Here is a 24651-nt window from a genome sequence, read left to right as displayed (position 1 = left end):
GTTAAAATATGGACAGCAGAGCAGTGGATAAGTTAGGTTTACAAGGGAATGAGCCAATTAATGAGGAGAAAGATAAAAATTTTAGCAATTACCCAATGAGAAAAAGAGATTGGTGCACATCATTTACAATGTTGTTCATGTTTTTATTCAAAGTATAATTGATGAAAATGGATCCTTTCATTGACATAACAGCTCACAGCAATGTGTCTAGAAGCATTTCACACAATTAACTTCTTTTGTGACTGTAGTTATGATAATTGTTAGCAAAATGCCACACTGTAAACTATTCCCTGTCAGTATCCCTCCCAGAATGATCATAATTGCTGTTTCCTTCATTTTCTCCAACGTGGTTGCTATGTTCAGAATATCATTACATATGTATATGTCAACTACCCCATGCAATGAATAACTTTTAATCTGTTTAACTGTGCTTGAAACAACTTATTTTTCAGAGCTGTGGCAGTTACATGGATGACTGTTAGAAAATTTTGAAGAATAAACAAAATCATGGCTGATATGTCCTTTTTGCAATAAAAAAACAAATCTGTCTTCCCATTTGCAACATTTGGTGACCTAGTCAGGCAAATGCCATTGCTGAAACATAAGTTGTAGCCTTCTCCAGACTGTTCTTCATAAAATGCTGTTTATATTATAAGGTCTTATTTTATCTGGCTTGGAGGAAAGGGCCAAACAATATGACTAAACTGCTGTTACAAATTCACCCAAACCTCATATTATTCAAAGGATTCATTCCAACTTAGCTCATTGAGAGATGCTAGAAACTGGGAACACAGGTGGATAAGGTGGTCAAGAAGACATACAGCATGAATACAAAAGCTAGCAAGATAAGTTACAGCTTTATAAAACTTTAGTTAGGCCACATTTGGAATATTGCATGCAGTTCTGGTTGCCACATCACCTTTGATGCTTTGGAGATAGTGCAGAGAAGGTTTACCAGGATGTTACCTGGTCTGGAGGTTTTTAGTAATGTGGAGAGATTTAATAAACTCAGATTGTTTTCAGTGGAAAGATGGGGGCTAATGTAGTGAGCTGATGGAGGTCTACAAAATGATTATAGTTATAAATAGGGTGGATAGCCTTTTTTTTTCCCAGAGTAGAAAGGTCAACAACAATTTTGATTATTTGGAAAAGCACAGTTGATTAGAAATAGCCAGCATGGCTTTGTGAAGATCAGGTCATGCCTTACAAGCCTTATTGATTTTTTTGAGGATGTGACAAAACACATTGATGAAGGCAGAGCAGTGGATGTGGTGTATATGGATTTTAGCAAGGCAATTAAGAAGGTTCCCCATGGTTGGCTCATTCAGAAAGTAAGGAGGCATGGGATTCAGGGAAATCTGGCTGTCTGGATATAGAAATGGCTGTCCAGTAGAAGACAGGGGGTGGTAGTAGATAGAAAGCATTTAACCAGGGGCTCGGTGACCAGTGGTGTTTCGTAGGGATCTGTTCTGGGACCTCTGCTCTTTGAGATCTTTATAAGTGACTTGGATGAGGAAGTAGAAGGGTGGCTAAGTAAGATTGTCAATGACATGAAAGTTGGTGGAGTTGTGGACAGTGTGGAGGGCTGTTGTAGTTTGCAACGGGACATTGACAGGATGCAGAGCTGGGCAAAGAAGTGGCAAGTGGAATTCAATGCGGAAAAATGTGAAGTGATTCATTTTGCAAGGTCAAATTTGAATTCGGAATACAGGGTTAATGGCAGGATTCTTGGCAATATGGAGGAACAGAGGGATCTTGGGGTCCATGTCCATAGATCCCTCAAAGTTGCTACCCAAGTTGATAAGGTTGGTAAGAACGTGTATGGTGAGTTGGCTTTCATTGACAGGGGAATTGAGTTTAAGAGCTACGCAGTTATGCTGCAGCTCTATAAACCCCTGGTCAGACCATACGTGGAATATTGAGTTCAGCTCTGGTTGCCTCATTATAGGAAGCATGTGGAAGCTTTAGAGAGGGTACAGAGAAGATTTACCGGGATACTGCCTGGACTAGAAGGCAGGTCATATGAAGTTGAGGAAGCGAGGGCTTTTCTCATTGCAGTGAAGAAATATGAGTGGTGACTCGATAGAGGTGTACAAAATGATGAGAGGCGTAGATGGAGTGAATAGCCAGAGACTTTTTCCCAGGGCACAAATTACTATTACAAGGGGACATAATTTTAAGGTGATTGAAGGAAGGTATCGGGGAGATATCAGAGGTAGGTTCTTTCCACAGAGAGTCGTGGGTGTGTAGAATGTACTATCAGCAGTGGTAGTGGAGTCAGACACACTAGGGACGTTTAAGTGACTCTTGGATAGGCACTTGAAGGATAGTAAAATGTAGGCTCTGCAGGGTAGTTTGATCTTAGAGTAGGATAATAGGTTGGATCAACATTGTGGGCTGAAGTGCCCATACTGTGTTGTACTGTTCTATGTTCTGTGTTCACGGGGAGAGGGGTAAAGTTTAGGCAGAAGTGCGGGGAAAATTTTTCACACAGAAGATGGTGGGTGCTTGGGATGCACTGCTAATGGACGTGGTGGAAATAGACATGTTAGCAATGTTTAAGGTATTTCTTGATAGATGCATGAACGGGAGGCAACAGAGAGATAGAAACTATGTATGGGCAATAAGTAGTGGGTCAAAGTAAGGATTAGGAATTGGCACAGACTGGTGGGCCAAAAGGCCTGTTCCTATATTGTCCTACATTGTATTTTGTTTTAAAAACTGATGAAATTTTGAAAAATAATGGCAGAGTAATTATTAGTATGTATTGCAGCAATATTAATGCAGTAACTTCTGCAGTCCAATATTCTACCCAGCTATTGTCCCTTGCTATTAGCTAAGTAGTGAATGGAATCACGTTTATGTGTATGATAACTTTCTACAATCCACAGTTAGTGTGAATGAGTCAATTGTTTTATCAGTGTTGAAAGCAGTCAGTATCTACATATTAGTTTTAAGCTGTCATTGCTATATTAGTGAGCTGACTACCAAGTAAATCATATTGGTAGCAGGTGTTCATATAAAGACATTTCTTTATGGGAAATCCCATGAGCTGAAGATCGAACGTACTTTAATACATTGAAAATCATTCAACTCCTCAATGAAAATTGGAAAAAGTAGACTAACCATTAAGCTGCTAAGCCATACAAATAAGTCAAGGAATTCTTTTCTGTGAGTTAACTAATGTCTGTACAGTGGCAACACAAGCTCTGCCACTGTTCCCCAAGGAGAACAAAATTAAGATTTGCATTTATTTAGAACTTTTCATGACCACTGGACATTGCAAATGCTTTAAAGCCAATAAAGTATATTTGAAGCATAATTGTTGCTGTAAAAAACACATCAACGAATTTGTGCGCAGAAAACATCCACTAACTACAATATGATAATGACCAGATAATCAGTTTTTGCCATACTGGTTGTTAGATAAAATTGACCAGGAGATTTGATATGGTTGGGTGGGGGATTTATGTGACTTAAACTCTCTTCTTTGAACTAGCATCGTGGAATCTTTTACATATGGCTGCAAGAACATACAATACCTCAGTTTTTAATGTTGCTTCCAAAATATTGTAGGAGTCGCTCAGTACAGTACTGGAGAGTCAAACTTGATCTTTGTGATCAAGTCTTGGATGTGGATATGATTCAGACTCAAACAAGCTATGGCCGACGTATATGGAGGTAAATATAAGTCGAGGTTCTCATTACTAATTATTCACCAGTAACCTGTGGTGGAAAATTTAACTGTGTGAGGATCTGGTTAGCCTTTCCTGTGGTATAATCCTTGGAGCAGCTGTCACATTTAAGACTCAGTCAAGCACGAACAGTAACCAGCTGGGTTAGGTTTCTGGCCCCTGTTCACATTTGTGGGACTATGCCATGGCAAGTACCCAGGTGTTTAAAGGGAAGTTGATGTATTTATGGAAAGCTAGGTGAATACATGATGAGGAATAGAACAAAAAAATGAAATCATAATTTTAGGTGATGAAGTGTGTGAAGATCTTTATGTAAAACATAAACACCAGTTGGGCTGAATGGGCTGATAATCTGCTCTGTGTTTTACATAGTTTTATTCAATGTAGATTCAATTAAAGCAAAGTTTAATTATTTATGCATTTGTAGTGTTTGGGACAATTTACAACTTTAAGTTGTATTATATATAAAGATGTATTAGGTTTCTTATATTTTATGTGTCGGGGAGACATGGTTTAGTTTGATTCTAAATTAATTCTTAATTTGTCCCTGTGAGCCTTCTGCTGATAAATCAGGAGGCATGGTTGCTCACATATATTTTAGTGAGATGTTAAAACAAAAACGTAATTCACTACATGATAAAGATTGAAAAAATAAATGTACTATTGACCAATGACAGGGGCTCATGGACAAACAGGGACACCAATATCCAGAAGGAAGTCAAGCAGATGATCACATTGTGTGTGCCTAAGAGTTCAATCTCCCTAGTAAAAGTCCTGCAAGCCTGCTGAAAACTGAATTTTGGACCCGTGTAGTTGCTCTAAAGTTTGAGTAATTGTGTATTTAATTTCGAATTTGTTTTAGGTGTCTTGGGAGGAGATATCAGCTGAAGAAAATGCATCTAGTGCATAAGTAACAATTCATTGGAAAGGCAGTGATTGGAGGCATATCAGTCTGAGGAAGAAGTCTTAAATGTGGAGAGGATGGTAAATCTTCACCAGGATTTGGTGTTTGGTAGGATATTGCTAGATGAAAGGAATAAAGTGAACTAGAATCTTGTCTAGTGTTTGTTATAAAATCTTTACAACCTTCCTAAGATATAATTCATGTTCTTTTTTTATTTAATTGACATTTCATTCTTTGTGTTAAAAGTACACTAGTGGGCGCTGGTTGATGTATTCAACTAACTGACCTCAACCATTATTAAAGAAACAAATAAAATTTGGATCTATTAAGCCAGGTTTCACTCTGAGATCTGACATATCAAATATTAACATTAGCTGGGACCATAATAATTGCATAGTGTCAAGAGTTACTAGTACCAGAGTATCACATCTTAATTTGTAGAGTCATAGCATCAGACAGCATGGAAACAGTGAAACAAGGTCCAACCAGACCGTGCCAACTATAATCCTGAACTAACCTAGTCCCATCTGCATGTGCTTGGCCCATATCCCTCCAAACATTTTTAACTCAGATGCTTATCTAAATGTCTTTTAAATGTTGTAACTGTATCCATCACTTTCTCTGGAAGTTCATTCAAGACATGAGCCAATCTCTGTGTGAAGAGCATTGCCCCTTATGTCCTTTTTAAATCATTCTTCTCTCATCTTAAAAATATGGCTACTGGTTTTGAAATTCCCCACCCTAGGGAAAAGACACCTGCCATTCACCTTATCTGTACCCCTCATAATTTTATAAACCTCTGTACCGACCTCTCAACATTCTACACACCAGTGAAGAGAGTCACAGCCTCTCCTGCCTCTCCTTATAACTCAAACCCTCCATTCCCGGCAACATCATGGTAAATCTCTTCTGAACCCTTTCCAGCTTAATAATATCCTTTCCATGCCAGGGAAATCAGAACTGGACACAGTACTGCAGAAGAGTCTCACCAGCATCCTGTAAAAACTCAACATAAAGTCCCAGCTCCTATTCTCAAAGGTCTGAGCAATGAAGGAAAGCACGCTAATGCCTTCTTAAGCAATAAATTGTAAAAGATATTCCAGTTCAGAGAAAATGATAGAAATTTTGATTTAATAGAAATTTTGATTATTGTAATTAAAAACAGATAATTCCAGGCATTTTCACTTCTTTTTCATAAATGCTAGAAAATATAACTGTTCCTTAGCTTTAGAATATTAAGTGAATCTAGAAATGATCTAGAAGTAGAAGAAACAACATGGAAGACAAATAGAGAGACAGGCACATTCCTGTCCATTTTCTAATCATTCCTCTTTGTTTTTTGAGTCATTGCCTTGGAGGCCACAAAGACTGGCCTTAAAATGACTTGATGCCTTACTGCTCAATTGGCCTTATCTCTTAAGTAGATGCTTGATCATTAGAGCATGAGTTTGAATGACAGAAAGTAAGCCATCTTATGAGATCACTTTAGAGGTACCAAAACTTCTTGAAGATTCCAGGACTTAAAGATTGATTGCTAGATTGCAGGAATGAGTTGCACCTAGGAAGAACAGTCATGGGAGAAATTAAAAGAAAAAAATGATGTGCTTAATATTCATTTTCTTCAAATATTTGAAAGCTAACTATAATAGATTAAGATGTGAAGAATGGTTGGTTGGCAGTCATTCTTCATCTTGGACCACTGCTGTTTCCATTTGGTGTGAGATGGTGATATGCTGCAAAAGCAAAAGTGTAGAGCAACTCTTGGTGGGAGTGTGGGCGTGGAGCAGTTTGGTCATATGATGAAAACTCTGAACTCCAAATAGGATTGATTAGACTTCACACATTTATGTACATAGGAAGACTGCCTAACTGGTATATACTAATTGAAAGAGGTGACATATAAATGAGCAATTTTTTAAAAACTCATCCGAGAGAGATGCATAGTGCAAATCCAAGTCCTTCAATAATGCTCAGACTGCACTCAAGAAGTAGATAAGCATATGACCTTAGAATATATTCTAACAGCAAGATTCTACCAAAACCTCAGTAAAAGAGTATGATCTCATTCTGCAAAATCACTGAGCCATATAGAAAGAACCTTATAAATGTCCATTCTCTTTAAATCTGTGAAAATAAATTTGTGCAAATGTTTTTAATTAGATCATTTTTGCTTCTTTTGCTAATTACCTTCAACAGTAATCAAATCTGGTGTATCAAAATCTTAATTTCTTTGTTGTGCTTAATTCCATTAAAATTACTTTTGTTGCCTGATCTTACCTTTCTCCTGTTTTTCTTCTTCGCACTTCTCACTTTTTTCTGTAAATGCCGTGAGTCATACTGTTGCCAATCCTTACGAGTTCCAATTAAATGCTCCATTATATTTCTCATTAACATGTAGTTGTATAGATCCCGGAAACTCCTATTTCTTTTTAATTAAGATACCCAAGTTAGTCAGCAATAAATCTTTGCCTATTGATATTTACTTAGCGTCAGAGACATGATGTGAGGCAAAAGCAATGTCAGGAGGGAAACTTATAGATTGTTTCACCAAACATCAATGCAAAGTACTGTCAACCCCTTATTCACTGATTATAAGCCAGAAATGTGTGACCTTTAATTATCCAATTGAGTGAAAGCCCTGAAGAAAAGATGACATTTGTTACAATCTAATATATTGAAATGCATTTGAGCTCTGATGTTTGGAGTAAAAGAGCCAACTGACTCTCAACACACTGCTGTTGCAAATGATTAAGAAAGGAACAGAAGGATAATTTAGAAGATGCGTATTCGACCTGCCAGAGAAGAAATGACATTGTTTAATTGGAGGCTTTTTCTTTAAAAAATGATGTATTATTCATTCATTAGCATGCCAGTAGAATAGCTAAAATTGTAATGTTGCTGGTAACAATCTGCCAGTTAAAGGCAATACATCAAAGCTAATCCTCAAACAAAATATCTGAAGATATTTTCTGTTTTGGATACTCATTAAGATTCTGGAACCATATTTTGGTACAGCGTGGAAGGAGGCTATTTGGCCCATTATATCCATGCTATTCTTAGTCCAGCTATTCAGTTCCCTATTCTCAGGTTTTTTTTTCCCTGTTGCTCTGTATATGTTTATCCTTTACATATTTATTAAATTTCATTTTGAAATGTTCATAACAATCAACTATATAAAATTTGCTAATTTCACGCAAGAACTTAGAGAATAGGAACAGGTAATAGGCCATTGGTGGCTGATCATTTACCTCACACATTATTTTCTCATGCCATCCCCATGACCCTTGATGTCATAATACCCAGGAATAAATCAAATTCTATCTTGAAAATGCTCCATGACTGAACTTTCACAGCCCTCTGGAGGATTCCAAAATTCTTCATTCTCCAGCTTATAAAATTCCACAATTCTACCTGGCATGTCCCTATTCTGAGACTCTTTCTCCTTATTTTAGACGCACTAACCAGGGAAGTGATCCTATCCACATACTCCCTACGATAAACTATAAGAAGTTTTCAAGTTTTAAACAATCACCTAGAGATTACAGATTCAGGGATGAGAAAGGTGAACTACCGTTGCAGACTCTCTGGCTCTTTAGCCAATTAATTTCAAACCCCGTATTATGAACACCTTTATTAGAGCTTTTTATCTCCCTAGCGCAGTGACTAAGACTGGTCTGTCATCACATGCTCAACTTAGACTGGTGCCTTCTGTCTTACAAATGTCAGAATCAGGTGATCAGTTGTTTAATCATGATATTCAGGAGTCATATCATGCCACGATTACCATAATTTGAACTTGTCTGGAAATGCTAAACTAACACTTATGGGTTGAGCACTCTAACACAGATGAGTGATCTCTGTTGGCTAACACTTGACTGTAGGTTTCAGATAGTTCAGTGTTAGTGGATGAACAGGTTATCAGATGTTGCACCGGGAATCTTGATCAAAAGAGATCTGGAGGGGGATGGATGAATGTTTGTGTAGGATGAATTCTACCTTATGCTTCTGACACCCTTGTTGCATCTGACACTGGTCTGTCTGGCCCTCACAGCATCCTCCAATTTCTCTTGTCAGGGTAACACATTGCAAGATGCCCATGCCCAAACACTCTCCTAGTAACTCCTGTAAGGTGCTCCATAGAGTATTCTCAATAAATAATCAATAAACTAAGAAGCACCACGCTTAATCTTATTAGGTGACATCCTCAGAAAATTTCTAGAACACACGTTACTTAGGTTGCTGAAGTTTTTATTATATAAAGTTAGTATGGAAAGCCTCTGAAAGTGTTTTAAAGTACAAATCATTTACAACAAAGTGAACAGTTAAAGGTGGTCAGCCTTTAACACAACAGTTTGCATTTTTTAAGGAGAACATTTGCCATGCAGACATCAGAGTGTTCTATTTCACAGAATCATCAAAGTGTTCTGACGCAGAAGGAGGCCAGTGAGCCATTTGTGTCTGCATCAGCTCATTGTGTGAGCATCAATACCTTGTGCCAATCTCCAGCTTTTCCTCCATGCCTTTGCACAATATTTTTATCCAAAAGGCCATCCACTGCCCTCTTGAATGCCTCCAGTTTTGTGCTAACCCTGGAAATTACATAAGTTGTGTTGGTGTCAACATTCCAGAAACAATGTTAATGTCTTCCTGGATGTGGATATCTACCACATTCATGCAGCAGCTCCCGAAACAGATTACATAGCAAGTGAAGCTTTTCATCACGTACTGGTTCTACTGTCCCGGTGGTACCTAACAGGTTATATGTGAGATTCACTCTCACTCCGATCATGCCCCTAGTGTTCTGAAGATGTTGCTGGTAACACAATCTATCAAGAAACAAAGAACAAAGAACAAAGAAAATTACAGCGTAGGAACAGGCCCTTCGGCCATCCAAGCCTGCACCGACGTGCTGCCATCGCAACTAAAACCCTCCTAACCTTCCGGGGACTGTATCTCTCTATTCCCATCCTATTCATATAAATTTGCCCTTTAAAAGTCACTATAATATCTGTTATTGCTACCTCACCCGGCAGCAAGCTCCAGGCACCCAACACCCTCTGTGTAAAAAACTTGCCTTGTGCACCACCTGGGAAAAAAATCCTCTGACTGTCCAGTCTGTCCATCCCTTTCATAATCTCATAGACCTCTATCAGGACCCCCCTTAGCCTCCATCATTCCAGTGAGAACAACCCAAGTTTCTCCAACCTCTCTCATAGCTAATGCTCTCCATTCAAGGCAACTTCCTGGTAAATCTTTTCTTACCCTCTCCAAAGCCATCACATCCTTCTGGTAATGTGGCGACCAGAATTGAACACAATTTTGCAAATGGTGCCTAACTAAAGCTGTAGAAAACTGTAACATTACCTGCCAATTTTTAAACTCAATGGCCCGGCCAATTAAGGCAAGCATGCCATATGCCTTGTTGACTATCTTTTCAACATGTGTTGCCACTTTCAGTGACCTGTGTATCTGTACACCCATCTCCATCTGCCTATCAGTACCCTTAAGGGTTCTGCCATTTACTGTATATTTTCCATCTGGATTAGATCTTCCAAAAGGCATTACCTCACATGTTTCCAGATTAAATTCTATCTGCCATCTCTCTGTTGAAGTCACCAACCAATCTATATCCTGCTGTATCCTTTGTTGGTCCTCATCGCTACCTGCAATTCCACCAACCTTTGTGTCATCGACAAACTTATTAATCAGACCAGTTACATTCTCCTCCAGATCATTGATATATATTACAAACTGCAAAGGTCCCAAGACTGATCCCTGAGGAACGCCAATAGCCACTGCCCTCCATTCAGAAATGTACCCTTCCACTGCTGCCCTCTGTCTTCTGTGACCGAGCCAGTTTTTTTTATCCATCTTGCAAACTCACCTCTGACCCCGTACAACTTTACCTTCTGCATCAGTCTTCCATGACGGACCTTGTCAAAGGCCTCACTGAAGTCCATGTAGACAACATCCACTGCCCTACCCTCATTGATCACCTTTGTCACTTCCTTAAAAAACTCATCCAAGTTAGTGAGACACAACCTGGGATAAGGATGTAATAAGTCCCAGGTTTTAAATTTAACATAGAAAACATGGATAAGCTTCAATCAGCTGAGGGCTGCAGCAGAGAATATTTCTATCATTTTCTGCACAAGAGGAACATGAAAGGCATTTCAAATTAAGAATGTAGCCATTGACATCAGACCATTCCCCCAGACATTAAACTCTTGCCTAAGAGATCCATTGCTGGTGTCATCACAACCATTCACACTAAATTAGTTAATGTTGTTGGGATTATTAGTCTAACGTTGAATTATAACTGCATTGCGAGCCAAACAAATTTTAAAAAATCACAAGTTGTGCTCAAGAGCTTCTGCAACAATCTTAAATAGTTGATTTCTATGGGGAGAAAGCATTAAGTCTGCACTCGCCATCAAAATGCTGCAGAGTTACCTGAATGACAGATAATTTAAGTGACAATCAATTGATTTAACAATCCTTTATTAACATTGTATTTCTCAATAAATGTGGGTTAAACCTTTTTTTCAAAACAAGGCATCATTGTGGGTAACCTAAAAGCTTCTTATCACTTAAAACATCTGGCTAGAATCAACTCCTTTGCCTCTAATTTTAGATTTCTGCCATGTCTTGTGTGCATTTTATTGTATTCACTTTTTTTTCCCTTTGTTGTTGAAAAATATCTTCAACTTCTTTGCTCTGCATCAGTCGCAATCTTCAGCCTTCAAAGCAGTAATAGCTTATTAAAGTAAGCAGTGGCTTTACAGTTTCAGAGGTTTATAACTCAGCCAAGGTGCTGGGGGAAATGATCAATGCTTAATCATTCTTTTTGTACACAAATTGGGTAAAGAGCCGTCATTTTTCAGTGTACCTTTCTGTTGGGCAAAGATAAGGGCTTTCATCACCACTCTGAAGCTTTTTTTTCAATATTCCACACAATGCCCTTCGGTTAAAAATTGCTCAACCAATCTAAAATGGTGCTGCTGATTATGTTGTTTCTTCCAAAAAAAAGAACTAATAACATAATGAGAAGGAAGACAGCAAAGAAATTACTTTTAGCCAGGATAATTCGACATTTTTATCTACCACACGATATTTGATGTCCTTTGAACTGCAAATTGGTAAATCCAGAATGAGCTATTTATGATACTGGCATGACTGGCTTGATGCTAATCTGCCAGCTTCAACATCAAAGAATCCTCACCAATGTTAAGGACATGAAGGTCCCTCGATCTCTGCTAGTTTGAATTTGCTTACTGCACTGATTATACACGTATATGCAAGTTGCGTTACATTCAGTTATATGATCAAGGCCTCTATCTCAGTGGTTGCCCTAGACTCATTGTCCAATGTTTCCTTACTACCTTTAGGGAAAATAAAATAATGCCTTGGGTCTCTATATTCCAGGACAATTGTAGAAATAATTTAAGAAGTTCATAGCTAAAATTACACAGCATATGGGAAAACATGGACTTTGGCTCTCCCCTTGATTCCAGCTTGGCAGGTTTAGTTACAGATATTCCTGGCTGCAGCATAAGAGGACTCAGAAAACTTTGAACTACTTTCCAAGTGGCAATTAATTGTGTCAACAGTCGCTGTCTGTAAATTTTCCAACTACTGACACTAGGTTTGGCCTGAGGTTACCTTCTCTATTTTTGAACAATGGTGTAATATTGAGTTGGATCATTTCCTGTTTGTTTTGACTCTAGGGTGATCAATTTTTTATTAACCTTGAGGTGGCATCACGACAATATTGTAGGTTATCACAATAATATGTTTGTAGGGTATGAGTTCAAGTCGACAGTTCCCTGGAAGCTTCCAAGCTTCCAGCCAAATGGTATTTTGGACAGAGAAGATTGAGAGATTCATGTGGTTGGAAATTCACGTTTGATTTATCAGTAATTGAGGGTAATCTAAAGACAATTGAGACTAGCTCTTAAACAGCTGACAGATGTGATGGGCTGATTGGCCTTCAGCAGTAACCATGATACAATTTAATTTTATGACTGTTGAGGAGTCTCAAAAGCTACTTGTTGTTAAGGGTGGTGGCGCTGATGTCACATGGAAACCAGATAAGCTGAAGATTAAGCAAGGAATTCTATTTAGAACAATAATTTGAAGAGATGCTATGCGGTAGTGAATATTATGACAAACTTTAAAATAAAATATTTAGAAACGCGGTGTCATTTATCTGTTTATTACTACAGTAAACAGGTTTAGATTTTTAGCTTTATCTGCCTTTTCACAGTTCCAGTGGATATGCCTCAAGAAACAGAATGAATTAAGAACTGAATAAAAACCGAAAGAACTGCGGATGCTGTAAATCAAGAACAAAAACAAATGTTGCTGAAAATGCGCAGCAGGCCTGGCAGCATCTATGAAGGAAAAAAATCAGAGTTAAAGTTTTGGTCCAGCGACGCTTACTCAGAACTGTTCTAGGGAAAGGTCACCAGACCCGAAACGTTAACTCTAATTTTCTCTTCATAGATGCTGCCACACCTGCTGAGCAATTTCAGCAACTTCGGTTTTTGTTCCTGAACTAATAACTGATATGTCTCAAGGAGGCACTGAAAAGATTTTGAAGAGTTACCTGGAAACAAAAAAAAACAGATCTTTTTAGAAACATTTTCGTTTGCTGACATTCACCTACTGGCTGTGCCTCTGCCATTCGGAGCCTGCTTTCTAACCTATCCTCCCTCAGTACAAATTTTGTATTTCTTTACTTTGATGAATTGTCCTGATGAGTATATGATGAAAAGCTTAAAAAAAATTTGTGTTTCCAACAGTTCTCTGCTTCTACACTAGTAGATGACTATTTCAATATCTAATTATTAAAGGCACATGAACAGAAATGGCTGGAAAAGCTCAGCAGGCCTGGCAACATCTGTGGGGAGAAAGCAGAGTTAACATTTTGAGCCCAGTGACTCTTAAGAAAGATAAATGTACTTTATCTCATCTACATATGAATACCTGTATTTATAAACTGTTTTGTGAATTATAATGTATGCTTGCTTAACTGTTCAGGTCCAAAATAGAGTAGCCACCATATCATTACATAGGGTTTCTACCCCACATCGTCACACCAACCCTTTAATTGCACCATGACCTCCTCCCTCCTGCATTCACTGATGTTCCATTCAAGATTTCTGCTGAGTTTGTGACTCTGTCGTGTGAAGTCACATGAAGTTACTCTTTGTTGCCCTCCTTGGAAACCAGGCCCAAAAAATTCTGAGGAAGGATCACTCGATCCAAAACTTTAACACTGATTTCTCTCCACAGATGCTGCCAGACCTGCTTAGCTTTTCCAGCAATCTGTATCCTTGTTTCTGATTTACAGTATCCAAAGTTCTTTTCATTTTCCAAACAAAAATAGTGTGAGTGCACTTTATGGTTCCCTCGAGCTGACCCTGGCCCTGACCCCAATTCTTGCTCCATGGCTGCATTGGGCTGTTTTGACCTGTGTTATGAGAATCCCTGCATTAATATTTAATGCCTGTCATAAAGTAGCATCAACAGATACTTTGTGAATGAACTAACAAATGTACTAAAAATAATCTTCAAAGAAAATTAAATCCTATTTTATTGAAGCAGACCGCTTTAAAAAAGTCTTCACTGAAGCAATATTGGCTTGGCAGAATTTTTGCTAGCTGCAATACTAAAAAAGACTTGCTGCAGAACATTTGTTTCCTGAAATTGAGAAATAATTGCAACAAAATAATACTCAGTTGTCCCTTGAAAAAATTTAATTTTAGTTCAAAAATATTGAGACCACTCTTGAAATAGGGAGATGGAGAGAAATGAGAAAACCAGAAGCATAAAAGACAGGAAGGGTAGTAAGTAATTCAGCCTTTTGAGCCTGCTCTACTCTTCGTATGAATGGTTGAGAATGGTTGCAAGAATGGTTGCTCTTCTATGTCAGTTGTTTCCCAAACTGTCCTCCATAACCTTCATTTCTCTTAGGTTCCTATAGATTTATGGACACTGTCTCGAAGATATTCCATGACAAAGCATCCACAGTTTTCTCAGGTTCAGAGTTCTACTAATTCCTTCGCTCTTTCCAAGAAGATATTTATCTGCATGTCTTAAATGGTTGACCATTAATTCTGAGTGACACCAAGTAAGTACATGGGAAGAAAATGGAAAAATTAGGTTATAGATCTAAGTTACAAATGGAATAATTGAAGAATGGCAGTAAATACTGCCTTTGGCAAGTTTGTCAATAGCTGTAGGTCACAGATTTAAAATGATTGGCCAAACATCTGGAGGAAGAGACAAACACTTTCTTTTATTTCACTCGGAGTATTGCCAGGACCAGGAATGCACAACCAGCACAGTAAATTGAAGCATATTCCATGAATAATTTTAAAAAGAAGTCAGGAAGATCCTTGAGAACAAAGACCCTGTAGGATTTTGGATGTGGCGCCCATGTGTCAAACTGAGTGGAGCTGCTGTTTCATAAAGTCAAAGAAAGGCATAATGGTCTCCTTCTGCACTGTAAATTCCTATAATTTTACAAAGTGTCAGTCTAACCAAATGTTTCAGATAAAGTTTTTAAACTACAAGGCAAGAACCATTTTATTCATCTGATTTCTTTTTATACATATAAACTCATTTGTATGAAATTATTAACATGGAGCTATTCTATATGAATCTATTTGATTGCCATAAACTGGTGTCATGGTGTATGTGTGGTGAATGGTGATGATATTTGCTTATGGTGAGAACCTGTGTGCAGAGTCTTTTAATGTGGCTGTAGTACTGCAACTAACTATCCAGTTATGGCTGACCAGGAAATTCCTCCTCTCTTGTTGCCTGCCATAGTTATAAGAAAGTGTTCAGAGATTGATAGTTATCCTGTTTGCCCCTGTTATGACATGTCTTCTCTGATGATCAGGTCCTGTGGTCGAACTTAGACGCGGAGCCTCTGGACCCGAGTTAAAGTTACTAACACTGCACCACAGGACCTCCATGGCTTTGTAATAGACAATTACCCATTGCATTGTTTGCAACATTTTTAGCCACACTGGCTGACTTTTTTTTGCTGTGCTGTCGCTGGTAGTTTATGAAGTAATATTTTGGGCCCTGGGTTTTATGAATAGAGACATAGGGCTGGATCATTTTGCCTCAATTTCTATCCAAACTCAGGTTGGCATGGTTTAGACATGGTGGGCAGGACCTGATTCTGGCATTCTCACCCCCATTTTTAGCATGGGAGGGATAATGATAATGTAGCCTACCCACAGCAATCCCAGCCTTGACTATGTCATTACAGGAGCAGATGGTTTAGTCCCCTGTTTCTATGTTATTGGGCCTGCACTTGGAACAGCTTGGTTCATAGCACCTTGGAGTTGCTATTGATCATGATAAAACCAAATCTGGATAGACCAACCTTTTGATAGGTGCCACAAAAGGTGTTGACAATTTTATAAGTCATAAAATACTGATGTCTGAAACATCAGAGATAGTAGGAACTGCCGATGCTGTAGTCTGAGATAACAAGGTGTAGAGCTGGATGAACACAGCAGGCCAGGCAGCAACAGAGGAGCAGGAAAGCTGACATTTCGGATCCGGATCCTTCTTTAGAAATTTTAATGGTGAATAATGTAAAGATTTTGTCTAGGAAAGCTAAGTTACCATTAAACCATCCAGCATTATAAAAGCATTCCAAAGTATTTCGGTAATTTCTTCAGTGGATAAAATAGCCTTCTGCATTCAACAAGTACTAAGTGTCAGATTTTAATATGTCAGTTTTCCCCTGCGGTTTTATAATTTCTTTAAGATGTTGAGCCTTTGAAATAAATTAAAAGACAGCTGACCTGTTTGAATGACAATTTAGCCATCTTCTGAATCTTTGAAGCTGTGCAATAGATGGCCGTCTGCTCAGAGGTTTTAATGTATTCAACCCTCCCAGTTTGTTGACAAATTTGCACAAAGAAATTCCAATACAAATGTCTGACACATAAACATTTGGCACCAAACTACATACAGAGCTATTATGATAAGATGGAAGAAACTTTAAACTTGTGTCTCAAAGCAGAGGAGAAAAGTTGAACATTTTAGAGATTTAGGGAGGGAATTGCAGAGCTCAGAGCTTTGACAGCTTTGAAATTATGGTTAGCAAGGGTGGGGCAATTAAAGCAAGAGATATGTAAGGGGCCATAAATTGGAAGAGAACTGAGGATAGTAGGACAGCATATCAAAAAAAAGAGGTTCAAGATCAAGAATGTATTTGAAGATGAGGATGCAAATTTTGCAACAGCCATAGTGCATCATAACATCTCAGTCTTCCTTCAACCTCAAGAGTAGCTCATTAGAAAATAAGCTGCAAGCAATGTTAGTCAAGTCCTTGACTAAATACTCTTCTAGGTATCATCAGTATCATTTAATTTCTGCAGAAAAGTAGTTAAATGACTGTACGTCTCAAACTCAGACCAGCGTGATGAATGAATGTAACAGGGTTTGATACTGAGAATAATTAATTTTTAATTGCATGATTTAGATGACTTGCGTTTTACAAGGTATAAAGAAATTGTTACTAAACACCAGGCAGAAACAAAGCAACTCAATAAGACTGTTTTTGACGGCAGTCACAGTGGCAGCAGCTGTTTTAAAAGTGCAGATTAATTTATTACAGATTGAAAAGGTAATATTTAAATATAAATTGCAAGCCACCAAACAAGATTGGACATGTTTACATTTGCAACAAAAGTCTCCAAAAGCATCTGTTGCTACAGCAGCAGGACAGATTATGTGAAAACCCATAAAACTGCTGTTGTTCCATCTGGATAAATGAATAGAATATTTAGGGAAGCAATGATGCATAATCACAGTTCAAGTCATATAATGCCTAAGACAATGTCTCTGAACCTCAATACGCTCTTTGATGCAAGCTTCAAATGCATTCAAATAGGGAGTATCATCAAACTAGGTAATGTTTATGTTTCACGTAGAATTAACAACATTCTAGGAGGATCCTGGAGTCACCAGCAATTGATGATGTATACGTAGAATGCTACTACCAGTAAACTAGGAGCAAAATTCAGTTGAACACTGTTGTTTTTCCATATAGAAATATTTGGCATTGTTGAAAAAGCAGGGCTTTTGGCCATGTTGAGCTTCATTAAGTTGTGTAACAGAAGTCTGTTTGTTTCTTCGCTTTGTTGCAGCCATGTTGTATGTGTACCCTGAGAAGCTTTCCTAGATGCCAGACAATATCTCAGTCACAGCTAGAACTTCAGCAATACATCTTTTTTAGTGTTGACATTGACCTATTCAGCACAGACTAGAGGTAAATTTTGGAGGCTTCCTGATGTGCATTATTCAGCACTATACAAGGACAGATATCTATCAAATTAGCCTTTGTGGGAGGAATTGCCAAATGGTGTGTTGTCTTTATTGTTTGGTATTTTTCATGTGAATTTTGTATTGGAAATAGGAGATGTTGCAAATAACCACCTTCAATATTGAGAAATCTTGGACCTACCTTGGCTGAGATAGGCGCAGAATATAATCTTGTGATTTATGTGTCTCAACAATGTGCCTCAGCTGCATTCTCAGCCAAGCGTCTCGTCCGCACCAATTTTTAATTGAGTTACTCAATGTCTTGTGGTCTTTCCATGAGTTTGACATTAGTCATGGAAATAAGAATTGTTTTTAGTCTATTTGCCACTAAACTGTAACAACTAAAATAACTTCATTTACATCCATTTGGACCATTATTATCAGCCTAAGGAGCAACTTTTTAAATCCCCTTTTCCTCTCAGATTAAGTCTACGTTCTTTCCTTTAAAAGCCCACATTTTGGTTTTTTAAAAAATTGTCTTAAACACAGTTGGTGATGATTGCATCTTTGGGTGTTGCAGTATGTAGGAAAATGGGGGAATATTTTAATTTGAGGACTAAGTCATACATGCTTTCCTAATTGCCTTCTCTAGGTGTCTGCTCATTGAGAAGTTTGTAAGTTACTTTATATTGGATCTAACAACGTAGGAACAGAGAAACTGGAGTAGGCATAAATTGTGAGCCTAATTAAATTGTGCTTCATCTGTCTCTTAAAGCCTTCCACTCAGCTTGATTCTGCATCATATTTACCAAAATTTTACCTTGGCCAGGAGCGTAGAAAAATAGGAAGAGGAAAAGGCCATTCAATTAGATCATAGATGATCATTACCTCAATGACATTTTCTCCCTTTGTCTGCATATCCCTTGATGTCATTTGTGACGAGAAATCTATCAATGTCTGCCTCCAATCTGCTGAATGATTCTTTCTTTTACAAAGAAGTTATTAATTATGCTTTCCTCATTTCACAACACCAAATCTAAAACAGCTCAATATTTAGTCGGTTCCTCAATGTAATGCTCAAGAAATCCATCTCATTACATACTCCAGAAATTCACGTTGAATAGTATTGTGCTGATTTGGTTAAGACAGTTTATGTACAAGTTTAAAGTTTCCATTTTTACTGTATTCTATACATTGATTGTATCTCTAATTTTTTGATTTATGCCAAGCCCAACATTTGCACCGCAGTTGGGTGACCAATTAATAACTCCTACCGATGTCTGCTGCCTTTTTTGTTTCTTAGCTCTGAACCAAACTGATGCAATTTGATTCATTGTATTCACATGCATAGTGAAAAACTTTGTTTTGTAAAGAATACAGACAGATCACAGCAAACAAGGACATAGAGATCAAGATCATAGAGTACACAGGTTACACAGCACAGAAGTGCACGAGGCAAAATCAACATTAGCAAGATCAATATTATTTAACATTAGAGAATCCATTCATCAGTTAATAATGGCAGGGAGAAAACCTGTGTGTGTGTGTGTGTGTGTGTGTGTGTGTGTGTGTGTGTGTGTGTGTGTGTGTGTGTGTGTGTGTGTGTGTGTGTGTGTGTGTGTGGTAAAGGAGCATTACAGGGGTGAGATGGGTCTTTGATGATATTGGCAGCCTTTCTGTGGCAACAAGATGTGTAAATGGAGTCCATTGTGGAAGGTTGGCTTCCGTGATGATCTTGGCTGTGTACACCACCTTCTGTAGCTTCTTACAGATCTTGGCAGAGCAACTACTGTACCAGGCTGTTATGCACCCAGATAGTATGCTTTCCATGGTGCATCTGTAAAGGTTGGTGAGGGTCCTTATGAACATGCTGAATTTCCTAAGTTGCCTGAGAAAGAAGAGGCATTTTTGTGCCTTCTTGACTGCTGCATCTGCGTGGGAAGTCAAAGTCAAGTTGTCCGTATTCTCACATAAGATTCAACACCTTAATCCTTTGCTCTAAAATTCTTTCTTCTTACTAGGTTGCTCTCATCCCTTATTAAGAATGATACCTTAACTACTAGTACTTTTAACCTATTCTTCTGTACCTAATCTTGATCATGCTGTAACCATATCTCTACAATGGCAATCAAACCATACTTACTTACCTCAATTTGTGCATTCAAATTATTGAATCTTTCCTTAAGCCTATATGAATTTAGATAACATTCTTTTAATTTAGCTTTTTATAGTATTATTTATTATCCTGATCCTTGTTGATGCTTGCTTTTTCTTTGGCACTTGCGTTTTTAGCTTTCATTTTCCCATCACTCTATCAATCTAGTTGAAAACTAGTGAGCCTGCCTGTGAGAATCATAGCCCTGGTCCTGCCAAGATGCATCCTGTTCATCTTCTACAGGTACTATCTGCCTCAGAATTGGTCCCAGTGCCTCAGAAATCTGATGCCCTGCCTCCTACGCCAGTTGAGTCGCTCAATTCTCCTGGTTCTATGCTTACTAGCATATCAGACTGGGAGTAGTTCTGAGATTACAGCTTTTAGAGGTCCTGCTTTTCAGTCTCATTCTTAATTAATCCAACTTCCTCGAGAAATAAATGGTTCTGATTTTGTGATCAAGTGTTTCACTTTAACTTCATTAAAATTAAATGTGTCTTTTGCTTTTTGTCTCAGCAGGTAAATGAGGGCATAGCAGTTGGTGTTTTCTGCGTGAACATTAGCAAGGTTTTTGACAAGGTTCTGGATAATAGACTGGTTGGTAAAGTTAGATCACACGGGATTCAGATACAGATTGCCAACTGAGTACAAAATTGGCTTAACGGTGGGCGATATAGGGTGGTAGTGGAGGGTTGTTTTTCAGACTGGAAGTGTGTGAACAACAGTGTTCCACAAGGATCAGACTTGAGTCCACTGCTGTTTGTCATTTATATAAATTGTTTGGAAAACAATGTTGGAGGCTTGGTTAATAAGTTTGTGAATAGCACAAAAATTGGTAATATTGTAGACCGTGAAGAAGGTTTTATGACAATTCAACTGGATCATGATCGTTTGGGTCATTTGGGCTGAGGAGTGTCAAATGGAGTTTAATTAAGATAAATACGACGTGTTCCTTTTTGCTAAGACAATAAAGGCAGGACTTACACAATACTTGGTAGGGCCATGGTAAGAGTTCTAGAACAGAGGCATAAGCATTCAGGTGCATAGTTCATTGAAAGTTGCATCACAGGTGTACAGAGTGTTCAAGAAGGCATTTGGCGTTTTGCCTTCCTTGCTCAGGCCATTGAGTATAAGCATCGGACCTCACGTGCAGTTGTGCAGAATATTGGTTAGACCACTTTTGGAGTACTGTGTGAAATTCTGGTCACCTTGGTGTAAGAAGGATGCTATCAAATTGGAGAAGGTACAAAAAAGACTTACAAGGATATTAGTGGGACAGGAGGGTTTGAGTTATAAGGAGAGGCTGGATAAGCTGGGACTCTTTTCACTGGGGTATAAGAGATTATGTCAGAGAAGGTGACCTTAAAAAGTTCATAAAGTCATGAGGGACATAGATAAGATGAATAACCAAGGTGTTTTACATGGAATGTGGAGTCCAAAACTAGAGAGCATAGGTTTAAGGTGAGAGGGGAAAGATTTAAAAGGATGTTGAGAGGCAACTTCTCACACACTGCCAGAGGATGTGGTAGATTTGGGTACAACTACAACACTTAAAAGTCATTTGGATAGTTACATGAACAGGAAAGATTCAGAGGGATATGGGTCAAACACAAGCAAATGGGATTAGTTTAGTTTGGCAAAATTGATTGGCATGGATGAGTTGAACTGAAGGGTCTATTTCTGCACTGTATGACTCTATCATTAATATCAACATGGACCACAGTCTCAGGCTGTTCTCCCTTGCCTAGAAAAATGCCCCACAGCTGCTCTGTTGTAGGCTTGACTCCTTAAGAGGGATAAAGATCCAGATTTTGTGCACCTTGAAAGGGCACCAACGTTAGTTAATCTCCATCATACTGGACACTCTTACTCGTCCTCTAAATGCAGCCGCAATCTCTGAGATATATTGGGAGCAGCTGAGGACTTGTGTTCAGTGAACTCTCTGAATGGGCTTAGATTAGTTCACAGGTCGGCGCAACATCGACGGCCGAAGGGCCTGTTGTGCGTTGTATTTTTCTATGTTCTATATTCTGGGAACTTCACTATTCTTTTGCCTCCCTTAATAACTTTTGAGGTGAAGACCACATTGTTGAGAGTCAGATCTCAGTTCAGCCAGCACTGAAGCTACAAATCTCCATTCCATTACGTACCACCCTGCGGCCACTATGTTCTCTGTAAAAAAAAAGGAAGAGGTTTTTGTTTTTACACAAATTCAATTTTTATTCTGTTTTAATGAGATATGCTGCAGGTATTTCTGTGGCTCAGAAATGCTCAACTGCAGTTGATCGAGCTTCCCTAAATTTGGTATTTAAGTGAAGTAGGGTGCTTAGAATGCAAATAGATTGCTTAGCACCTCTCATTCTTTGTGTGAAATGCAGTGACCGGCAGACTTACAAAGCAGTCTTCATTTTAGAATAACATACTCCTTGGTATGATTCCATGAGTCAATCTATCAGCACATTATTCTGTCTAATTGTTATAGTCACTTCAAATTCACCAAATATGAGAAATAGGGCATCGCTGACTAAATGAGTTTTCCCTCTTCTTCGGGCTATACAATATTGTTGTGGCTGTCTGTAATGCTACTTAAGAACCTTGCTGAAAGGATAATGTAGGAAGCATTCTGCATACTAGTTACTGAAGTGAGCAGCTCAAGATGCATTGCACCAGAGACAATGACCTTATAAAGTCTCTAGAATATTTTTAAGTGCCAATTGACCAGCATTTTTCTACTTGTGTTTCAAAATATTTAGTATCAGCATATTTCGTTTTTATCTCTCTGGAATCTGTAATGCTGTTTTGATAAATAATTAATACATGCTACCGAATGTTTTATGTACTATATGTGCAAATATCTGCGTCATATACTGACCCATAAGATGATCCTTATACGTAGCAATCCACCAATACCTCAATAGGTTGATTTGAATTTGTTTTTCAGAGTTTTATCTTCTAACAGCAGAAGATTGAAAGTCACAACCTGCTGGAAAGCTGCCCTTTTAAATTAAGCCATTTGATTTTTTAGGCTGCAAGAAATGAAAGGGAAATGAATATTGAGCAAAGTTGATTGCACTTGTATTCTGGAATCCTATTTGCCCTGGGGAGTTCCAGCTGAAGAAAATTAAAAAAGAGCCCTGTACTGCAGATGCTGGATATGCAAAACATAAAGAGTAAGTCCTGGACAATTTCAGCAGGCCTGACAGCATCTGTGGAGAGAGAAACAGCGTAACCATTTTGGGTCCTATATGGCTTTTTTTCAGGGTTACATTCAAAGATGGTGCCAGCACTAGTGATATCAGTTATTCTGTGATATCAAGTGAATGGCAAGTTCCTAGTGGAAAAGTGCATGGTGAGATGGAAATCAGTTATGATACTTTCCATGGGAGCAGGAACAGTGATTTACATGGTGTGCTTGGTAAAATTTAGTGACAAAAACTCACTCAAACTCAGAGTGAAAATCACTCCGCCAAACTCTATGTGGCATGAAATTAGCAAAAATAAAACCAAGATTCAGCCTTGTGAGTTTGCAATCGGGATAGACTGGTTGAGGAGAAACCTCAAGACTGTCGTCAGGCTTAGACATCAAAATAACAATTTATTATACATTAATGCTAAATTTACTGTTGTAATCATAGGTATACCTGCCTCTGACTTGTAATTATATTTGCTCATGTCTGTGTGCTTATGTGGGTTCTTCCAGTCTAGATTGTTGCATCTGGTGGTGTTCTTTGACAGTGCAGTGTTGTGTCATGTGTTCTAACTCCATTTATACTGCTCTCTATATACCCAGATATGTAAGCAATGACTACAGTTTATGTTTAAGCATTGTCAGTTGTGCATATGTTTGAGTGAATCTGTGGTGTAATTTGTCCCTCAATCATTGGAGACAGCTCACACATGCTTACAAAATTTGTATTTCGTGAAGCAAGAACATAGTTCTAACTGAAGCTAGTTGCTAAACTCCATGAGCGGGGCTGACAAGTATTATACTTCAGGAACAGTTAATAGTTGACGAAACCAAGGAATTATAATCCTCCATCAAACTACACCTCTTTCCACCTCTCCCTCACCCATTGCCTGCTCTATCATGGACTGTGATAGATTTCCTACTCCTTCCTCAATGGCAGAATGAACTGTATTGAATCCATGTAGGACAATCGAGCAATTATTCTTTACCCAACCACTCTTACATTTTCAAAATCAAAATACTGCAATTGCTGGAAAACTAAATTTGCTGAAAAATGCTGGAAACATTCAATAGGCCAGGCAACATTTGTGGTGGGATTGATGATGACCTTTCGACAGAACTGTACTGAAGCTCTAATGAAGGTCATTGTTCTGAAACATTGAACTGGATTTTTGGAGAGTCATAGAGATTATGAGGACATGTGAAGTTGCTGAATAAGATCTAGATCTTGATGTCCTGCCTAAAATGCCCAACAATTCCATTTTTGCCAGGAGAGGTAAGGAGGCAACAAATGGTATGTGCATCTACCTACAGCACATAGACTGCAACAATTCAAGAAAGCTGCTCACCATCACCTTCTCAAAGGCAACAAGGGACAGGCAATGAGATGTTGGCCCACTCTGCAATATCTGCA

At 38.3% G+C, this 24651-nt stretch overlaps 1 protein-coding gene across 8 annotated transcripts in view; it reads left to right on the top strand.

Moving 5' to 3' along the window:
• Positions 1–24651, top strand: part of lingo2 (leucine rich repeat and Ig domain containing 2) — a 933051-nt gene that overhangs the window by 619218 nt on the left and 289182 nt on the right. The gene's annotated exons all lie outside the window — the stretch shown is intronic.

This window comes from Stegostoma tigrinum, chromosome 3 (genome assembly GCF_030684315.1).
Source record: "Stegostoma tigrinum isolate sSteTig4 chromosome 3, sSteTig4.hap1, whole genome shotgun sequence".
Taxonomy (NCBI): domain Eukaryota; kingdom Metazoa; phylum Chordata; class Chondrichthyes; order Orectolobiformes; family Stegostomatidae; genus Stegostoma; species Stegostoma tigrinum.
Note: the sequence above shows the minus strand (reverse complement) of the source record. Positions and strands in the feature narration are given on the sequence as shown.